This window comes from Neopsephotus bourkii, unplaced genomic scaffold (genome assembly GCF_033783945.1).
Source record: "Neopsephotus bourkii isolate Nb327-2 ecotype Australia unplaced genomic scaffold, CSIRO-AGI_Nbou_v1 NB_1181, whole genome shotgun sequence".
Classification (NCBI taxonomy): Eukaryota; Metazoa; Chordata; class Aves; order Psittaciformes; family Psittacidae; genus Neopsephotus; species Neopsephotus bourkii.
The window spans coordinates 941,825-951,443 of record NW_026901666.1 but is presented as its reverse complement, the minus strand read 5'-3'; the positions used below and the strand labels follow the sequence as shown (position 1 = coordinate 951,443).

The following is a 9,619-nucleotide window of genomic DNA, read 5'->3' as shown; positions in this document are numbered from 1 at the left end:
TGTATAGGAAAAGTCCTTTAATTAAAACAATGCTCTGGTCAAGCCGACACTTCTTTTTAATTGCAGCTTTCTGACACCCTGTAATTTATTTTATTTTAATTCATCAGGGTGTGTGAATGTTTCAGAGTGCCCCAAAGGAACCCAGGGCTGTCAAAAGATGCAGTGCTGCGTCACCACATAGCTGATGGCCAGGAGCCAGCTCTGTCAACACTTGGCTTTGTACTGTCCGGGGGAGAGAAGCTGATTCTTCAGCAGTGTCTAATCAGTTTCAAGCAAATCTGGAAGATGTTACTAGAAGACAAGATGAGATCCAGGCTACAGCAGCCTCTGCATAGAAAGAAGTAAAGATTTCATTTGAGAACAAAATTAAAGAGGTGGAAACAACACTTGACAGTTTCAACATGATTATAACTGTGAATAAGAAGGAGTGCCCTACTGGTTAGGAAATGGTACCTAAATTGGTTCCTAGAGAAAGTACCTTCTTATGTCCCCTCTACTGTGACAACAGAGATACCAGGGGATTAGATTTCCGAGTGGACAATGGAAAATTTAAGTTCAACAGATCCTGTCTAATTCTTTAAAAGAAACCAAAGACAGCTAAGTTAAGAGAGTAAAGATGACAAGGAATACTTACCTAAAAATCACAGCAGGTTTATATATATATATATAATTTATATATATATATAAAAGGCAAATACATACTTTCAATCTGTGGGACAGCTGCCACCTGAGTCCCTTGAAATGTTTCAGAAACTAAATGTTTTCATATGCAACACAGCTACCAGGGAGCTCAACATTCATCTTTCCAGTGAATCATCTGGAAACCTCCTAAAAGACCTGGATCATACAGGTGAAATTCTGAAAATTTTCTTTGGGCTTTTTCTGGAAAACTCTATTTTTTTCTGGCACTATATAGCAAAGGTTTGCCACAAGAGAATGAAGGTAGAAAGACAAACCTCTCCTTCTGCGGGCACCTGACCTGGCCCACAGATCATTACCCCACGTATAAGTAAGAAATACACTTTCTCATTGCAGGACTTAGCTGCAAGAACAAGTGTGTCTTCTCATTACTTAGAACTGGAATGGAAATAGAAAAGTGGTAGAGGAGATCCTGACACCTTCTGTCGCTGCTACTGAGAAGGCTCTGCAGAGGTAAGAGAAGATGTGTCTCTGAGAGAGTCATGTGCTTGACCTAAAGTACAAACCAGAAAGCAATCCCTAACATTAATTTAAACCAGTCAGATAAGGAGTTTTATAAAACAGCTGTTACTGGGAAAAAGCAGGGGAGGATGGGGGGAGGGAGGAGAAGGAGGAAAAAAGAGAGGTTTAGATCCATAGAAAATTCTTCTACCAACCTGAAGGAAGCCTTCAGTTGCTGTTATGGGTTATGAACTAGAGGGAAGAAGTCAGGAAGGAGCGGAAATATGCTGCTTTTGTTGCCTTTCTCCCAGCTGCTCAGTGGAAACAGTGATTTTCCAACATCTGCACCAGTACAGATAACCCCTCAGCAACCAAGGCAGCAGCATCTCCAACAAATGCCCCATCATCTTTTTTATTTTTTTCTCTCCTATCCAGCATGCTATAATTATGAAATTTGGTTTATTTTCTTCTTATGACAGGGAAGAACAACAATTTCCAGTGAAAACAAAATGCTTTCCTTATTTCAGAGACTTAGAGTACCAGGATGTATTCTTCTTCCTAATCATCTCAGAAAAAAAAAAAAAAAACACCTTTTTTCCACACTTCAGATATTTTACAATATTTTGTCTGTTTTCTCTCAGAGATCTCTTTCCTTATTTTCTTCACTTTGATTACTACCCATGTTACTGATGACATGGACATTGGCTCCAATGCATTAAAGGGAGCAGAGTTTATCCTTTGGCCTGTAGGGTTTCATCTATTAAATTTCCCCAACTTTATTTCAGTAAAGCCTGGTGAAATATTCTTTCACCTGTCGTGGCAATTAACCCAAGATCTGAGTTGAGAGAAATTCCCCTACCTCTCTGTAAAATACTGTAATTCATCTTTTTCACTTTACATGAAGATTTTTTTCATGGTCTGTGAAGCAGGTCGGGTTTCCTTAGATACTTTGTCAGTAGCTGAATGGGTAGGATATCATAAACTCTAATTTGCAGTCTCCTGTAACTTACTGTATAAAAAAATACTGAAAGGTTACTATCCACTTCAGTAAAACCTTTAAATGGCTGCATGCTTAGCCAGCTTTGGTCACAGAGTCTTTGCTTTAGCAAAGTCCTGCAGGAATCCTGACCTGACGTCTACCAAACAGTGGGGGCCACAGAGCCTGAGTGAGGTCCTGGCTCACATCTGGATATTTTGGATTCTTGAATTTTCCGTCTTCTATTGCCTGACATCACACATTGAAGTTATTTAACCAAACTCTACAGTCACTGGATCCAAACCTGTTCAGAATTTGTATGTCAGCAGCTCTAAATACTAGTGTTCCAGAGCCCTGGTACATTTTTTTAAATTAGTACACAGCACTGCATCATACTTTAATAATTGCTTTTAGCCTCTTTCCATTGTTCATTCCTCCTTTCAAATGAGTAATTTCATTCCCTTTCTTCTCTTTTACTCTTTTCCCACTTCATTGTCTCATCAACAGGAGTGGTCAGGGCATGACCATTTGAAAGATATGAAAGCTACTGTTCTCGCTTTCTCTACTCTGTTTCCCTCACCAAGGTTTCACATTGCTCATCAAAATATTTTTGGCAGGGATGGCATCCTCTTCATTTGCTTCTGAACCTTGCCCATCCCGGGAGGTGCAGAATCTGTCCTGCCAGGTACAAAATACCCTCTAGCAGCACTCTAAGCATTTTGTTTCAAGACAGACATCAAACTGACTGTGGACCCCAAAAGTTGCTGGAGCAGCTACAATGGAAACTAGGAAACTGGCAAACATGACAGACCTTCCCTGGGAAATGTATAGGAGATCTCAGTGCGGCTCCTAGCAGAAGATTCCCATAACAAAACCTAACACCACAACTGACACTACAAACCTTATTACTAAACTAAATTACAGCTTAGCTGAGGAAGCAAAGAGTGAACAGACATAAGCTATGGTAAGAAAAACTTAGGCTGAAGGTTTGTCTCACCCTGTTTCAAAACAATACTGTCAGAAACCATGAGGTAGTATGGCTGTGTTGCTTACCTTGGAAGAAACAGAGGGAATGCTACAAGTTCATCTGCTTCTCTCAGTTTGGACTACCACAACTTTCTCATCTTTGGGAGATGATCCCAAGCAGCCACTGAATTCTCCATGGTGAGGAGCGTGGGCTGTTTTATACTACAGTTCTCAAGGGGGAAAACTGCCCTGCAGATAAAGACTTGAGTCTGCAGCCATCTTCCACCAGCACAAAGCATACAACTGCGCAAGAAACCTTTTCATAACCAGGAGGAAAATGAGAGAAAAAGACCAACCCAAATTCTTAAACGTATTCAGACTCAGCTGTAATTCGGACCAAGAGATAGACTGGCTCTTTCTTATCCCTGAGGCACATTCACCCCTCTATATAATTAAGCTCTTGGGCTGTTTTGTTAGTGTTGAGAAGCAGGCTTTGCCAAAAGTCATCTGGCTTTCTCCCTTAAAACAGTGACAGTTTTTTTTCCCCCTCCTTGCTAAAGAAACCTTTCAATTTCATTGCTTATGTGCTTTAGGTATAATTATTTTTTTTTTTACCTTTCACAGTGTTGTTTCCTACCCATAAAATTATACAAAAATGGTCATCAGTGAGCTTGCTGAAAAGACCAGCCACCATACACTGCAAAGAATAACCTTAATATTTATAAAAAAAAATAAAGACCATACTTCTTTTAAAGATCTTGCTCTAAACAAACTGAATTATTCATGCATAGAATTGTAGAGCATTAGAACACCTGTTTTCAATCATGCATAATGTAAAATCACTCATTACCTCACAAGAGCCTCTACATCTCCAGCAATCAAATGGCATTGAAACAGCAAAACAGGTGCTTGGCAGGTGGATCCAAACAGATGTTGTGGGCTTGGTTGTCTTTTCTTGTACAGGTGTGGTGATCTTGTTTTCAACGGCATAATTGCTATTTGAATAGGTGATATTTAATTCTTACATGCTTTAATATTTATTTTTTCCTTCTTCAATTCCTTTTTCCACTTTGCAAAGGCACAGGCTCGAAGCAGCTTATGAGATGTGCGAAAGCTCCCAGCTGAAATGTGAGGCAGAGTAGCGCAACGGAAAGTACAGTTCTTCTCACCCAGGCATTCCTACTGACGTGAATCCTCGCCTGTGAAACTTTGTCCCCTTTAGATAACCTGTGTAAAACCACTGCAGAGACTGCCAGACCCTCAGCTAGGGACAGGGGTTCCCTTCCTGATGGATATTCGCACATCAGGTGTACAGAGATAGGATAAACCTTCATGGTGAGACAAAGGGGCACAAAATCACAAAATGGGATATTGAGACAAAGGGGCACAAAATCACAAAATGGGATATAGAAACTTTTATAAGTAGTTTTAAGTAATGTTAAGTTTGATGGCTTTGTAACAGTAGCAATGGAAAATTACTGAGGTGCATGATACATAGAGAAAAAAAAATTAGAGTACAACTAGAGAACATACTAAGAATTCTCACAAGATAAATCGTTATAGTTGGCCTAGTTTTAAGAAAAACAGTCTAGAAGAACAGGACACAGGGATAAGGAGTATCTGGGAATGGCAGGTGTCCAGAATGGGCTACAGTTAAACTAACTAATAAGTAGGAGGATAGGAGGATTATTATGTCTCTGGTGCTAACGAACCAATTAAACTGGTATGAGCATCTACTGCGCGTGCTTCAAAGGCTGCCAGAAGTGATGAAGATTGTTGGAAGAAGTAACCGACCCTCAGAGACCACCACCACAATTCTGTACGCATGCGGGGAACTCTCTGGAAAATGATGTAATCCATACGTAGCCTCATGAATATGTATGTATGCCCAGTGACTATATAAGGGTGGCTTGTATAGCAATACAGGGACACACGTTAGGAGGATTTATCCCCCGTGTCTCCCGGCGCCGCAATAAAGAATACCTGCTTGTCAGCTTGAAAACTTTGTTGGCAAGTTTGTTCCTGGAGTCTTCTCCGAATCAATGGAAATAATTCAGACCTGGGAATGGAGAATATTTCTGCATGTTTTTCCAGGATTCAATGACACATGATTCAAAGGTGTCTGAAAATGCCAGCAGCCCTATCACCCTGATGTTGTAAAGGAGCAATACTTTACAAACCTTGCCTCTGCTTCTGCCCAGACTCCTGCCTTTCATGTGGGCTCAATGGGAGAGTGCCGCAGAGCAGTGGCCTTTGCTAAACCAGCCTGTGGATGCGGCACTTCACAGAAGCTGCAGAAAGTACTGCAACTGCAAGGAAAAAAAAAAAGAGAGGAAAAAAAAGAATAACGACCCCCCCTGTTAAATTTACAGAAAATGAATCAGCAGTGGCCAAAAAGTACTTTGGTGCTTATAGCCTTCAAGCAGTGATTACCAGTTGGCCAAAGCAGACATGTTCCCACTCCGACTTCAGTTTTCAGCAGCAAAGTGGAAAATCATTACAAACAGCTTTAAATTTGACACCTTGTCTAGCTTCTCAACAGACTGGCCAAGGACTGACAAACTGTGGTGGCTGTTTATTGCTCTGACAAATTACTTGCACCCAGGTTGCATATGCTTCTCATGGCCTGCTGTCTCGGGGACAGAGACATAGACATGCGATGCAGTAACTCACATCAGCATTTCACCCAGGTGGTTTAAGAGTAAAACAATTTTTCATGGTTAGTATATAGTGCTTCTAGGATGTGTTGTCTATTATGGACCAGAGCAGTAGTTTTTGGACAACAGTGTGTCACCATGGGATTCTCCCTGATGGCACAGTGGTTTGCTCAGCACTGATGTGCCCTTAAAGATGTGCTCCAGCTCAGTGCAGAAGAAAATTGGCCTCTGGACCAAATCCAGAACATGGGCAAAGGGAAAGCGCTTTCCACAGATAGGTGAAGACTACCCAGTGGTACCCTGAATAGTTGATTCAGGGTGCGAGTGGACTTCTCAAGGCAAGGAAATTTAAAATCCATTTTGGGCCTAATTTTTGGATGTCATAGCTCATTATTTAAAAACAGCCAAATGGTAGGTAAGAAAAACTAGGTCTTATAAATTGGGTAATATTAAGAAGCAGACAAACTATATACAATATAGTCTGTTTGCTTAGGTAACAAAATGACATCTCCCTTACACCCATCACAAAGGCTGTCAAACATCTCATGTTGTTCAACTACTCAGTAACATATAAGGAAACATTATTACAATTTTTATTTTCCTTTTGTTAATTTGGATGCATAAATAAGTAGATAGTGGGATTGTTAGTCAGAGTACCCATAGTTCCTTCCTCTCCTCCCACTCTACCTGGCTGTGAAGGAGAGCAAAATACAGCATGATATTGCTACTAGCAAGGTCCTCCCACAGATAGACTGATATGCTGGAAGAATATATACATATAAAATATGTGTATGTATATATATATGTAAATACTAGAGATAATAATAGCAATATTCATGGAATATGGTCACCATCAGTTCTTATTCCAAGATGACAGAAAATACTTTGTATAACCATACTAATTCAATTATTTTGCCTCTGTATACTGTAAAAATTAACTGTATTTTTTCAGTGTCAGATGTCTCATTTTTATTTGAGTATAAGCATCTCTCATTATTTTCAAGCAATAATGGTGAAAGAACCTGGCAAATTAGGGGATTTATTCTGGATTTACCTCAATGAAATAGGTGCTCAGATGCCAGGGTAATAGGAACAGTTAACGAATCTGTCCTGAACCAAGTATGACAGAATTTAGATGACACAATTACCTTAACAAGTAGGATACTGAGCCTGATAACTACACATAAATATGTACTGCATATATCTATGTAGATCATACTTACACAGACAAGAAGTACCTCTAGCATTAATTTATGTAGCAATTAAAAAAAGTAAAGAAAGACTGAGAAAAAAAAATTCTAACAGTACACGATGGCTTACCTATCCAAATTGAGCGCATGCCTCAAAACAGAAACTCTTCCACAAATAGCAGTACCTGTCACAAGCTCTGTGCACCCTCCTTCACACCAGTCCTTCATCCTTCGCCCAGGCTCCTTCTGTAGGGAGCACATGGAAAGGAGAACCCATTCACAGCTGAAAAGCTGAGTGAAGGCTTAGGCTCCAGAAAACCTCCCTTCAGAACATTTCCTTAGAGACTGTGAAATTCTGGGTCGGATATGTGTGATTTCTGATTTAACAGAAGTTACTTTAAAAGGAAGAACAGCATAGAGAAACAAAGGAAGAATCAGTGGATCCAGGGTAAGATTAAATCTCAGCAAACACTTCCCAAATTCCATTTGAGAATAATCTCTGAACTTCTTTTTTTATCAGAAAATATAAACTCTTACATTTGACAGAACAGGTCCATCTCACCTGCTCCAGCATAACCTCGGCCTCAGCATCTACAGATGTCCCCCAGTGCTCCTCCTTTGACCACCCATCCAGCCCCAGGTGCTGGAGCTCGTTCTCATCTCAGGATGAGGTGTTGGGGATTTTTTTGAACATTTCCACAAACGACTATTTGATCTGGAGTGCTGCCTTCAGGAAAAGAAGCTGCTCTCATTCTCCTTGTAAGAATGTTTGACCACATTTTGCTGCAGGATCTTTTCCTACCTCATTGTCTCCATGACTGAGCTTCAAAGGACACCACACTGCTCTTCCCTTTGACATCCCTTACCAGCCACACCGCTTGGCTTGTGATAGGTCTGTTTTTCTCAGCAATATCTTTCTGTTCATGCCTCATACTTAGTGTCTCAGCTGATCACAGAAACAGCATGGATTGGTCTCTCCAGGATGCTTCTGATCAATTTTCTTTTCACGTGAAGCATGAATTATTAACAACCAGCAGCCACTCAAAACCAACTCAATTCCAAAGTTTTCCACAGTTTACAAAAAATCTAAATAAATTAATAACTCCAACATTTTCCTCAATATTTCTAAGTGTGGGCTGTGTAAAATCAAGGTGAGGGGACATGTAAGATAAAGAACTAAAATGTATTCCATTCACAGGCCAGTCAGCTATTATGTGCCTAAGGATAAAGAATTAATTTAATATCACTGTGACACTGTTTATTAACCAATAAAGTGGTCATATGGATCTTCTCAGAGATGTTACAAGGTGGTTATGAAGTATGTGAAAAAATAAAGCTTTTTCCCAGTTTCAATGCACCATACACATCCCACTCATCTGAGATGTGCATTCAGAAGCTATAGACTCATACTAGAATCATAGAACTGTTTGGATTGGAAGGGACGTTAAAGGCCATCCAGTTCCAACCCCCATGCCACAGGCAGGGACACCTTCCACAGATCAGGTTGCTCAAAGCCCCATCCAACCTAGCCTTGAACACTGCCAGGGACGGGGCAGACACAGCTTTCTCTGGGCAACTTGTGCCAGTGCCTCACCACCCTCGTAATGAAGAACTCCTTACTAATATCCAAATCTACCCTCTTTCAATTTAAAGGCATTCCCCCAGTCCTATCACCCTTTTAAGAAGTCCCTCTCCAGATTTCTTGTAGGCCCCCTTTAGGTATTGAAGATTGCTATTTGTTCACTTAGTACTGCCTCCGGAGCATGGTGGGCTGCACACTCATCCCTATGGTGTGAACAAAACTAGTGGCTTACAGATATTTTGTTTGTTTGTTTGTTTTGTTGTGGGTTTGTTGGTTTTTTTTTTCCATGAAATCAGGTTGTCATGGGTCAGCAAGAAAAGATGAAACCACTGTTAAGAAATCCACAAGCTGGACTTAAATGGGAGTTTTTCTCCTGTTTTTATGTACTGGGTACTGTATGCTGTGGGGAGATCAGATGGCAGCTGACAGAGGCTTAACACACCTCCTGTGCATGCACAGAGGGCTAGGAAATATGGATGGATGGGGACTATTCTCCAAAAGCCTGTCGCACAAGGTATTGAGAAGTTGGCAACTTTAGTGCTTCTCTACCTTGTGCTCCCAGACTCCCAACACAATGTGCCAGGTTTGCGGTGGGAGAGATCAAACCCTGTGGCTGGATTTCACACTTTGCAGCAAAATTACTACCACCTAAACCTTGCTTACAACGCCTAAAATGAAATCTTCAATCAGTTTAAACATGCTTTAGTACTACACATATTGCTGAAGTACAGTATACCTCTACCATAGAACAAAGTTGCAAATCACCCAGTGTTGCGAAATTTAAGCAGGCCTGTGGTATCCAGGGGTTGATTATCCACATTTACATGGGCTTTGCACCCTCTGACTGCAGTGGAGTGACTCCTGCTTTTCCCCTATGTCAGCATGGGGAGACCCGAGTCCCCCTGTGAACACTGAAACTAGGCACTGGAAGTAGTTATTCCAGCTCTTTTAGGTACACACTGATAGGTTTGTCCAGACATGTGCGTATACACACACACACACACACACACACGCTCATACATATTTATATTATATATATATTAATTATACATGTATTTACATAAATGGGAATGAAGCATTAAGTACCCCACTGGGTGCAAACCCTGCA

General features: G+C 40.7%; 2 long non-coding RNA genes across 2 annotated transcripts; one reads left to right on the top strand and one right to left on the bottom strand.

The window, feature by feature from the left end:
• Window positions 1-237: 237 nt before the first annotated feature.
• Window positions 238-5,827, bottom strand: LOC133217889 (uncharacterized). Its single transcript, XR_009726995.1, has 5 exons — window positions 5,756-5,827; window positions 5,263-5,391; window positions 3,933-4,203; window positions 3,170-3,398; window positions 238-327 (listed from the first exon to the last, which is right to left on the bottom strand). It is a non-coding gene; the product is annotated as an uncharacterized LOC133217889 (long non-coding RNA).
• LOC133217890 (uncharacterized) lies at window positions 5,131-8,049 on the top strand. Its single transcript, XR_009726996.1, has 2 exons — window positions 5,131-5,772; window positions 7,450-8,049. It is a non-coding gene; the product is annotated as an uncharacterized LOC133217890 (long non-coding RNA).
• Window positions 8,050-9,619: the final 1,570 nt, after the last annotated feature.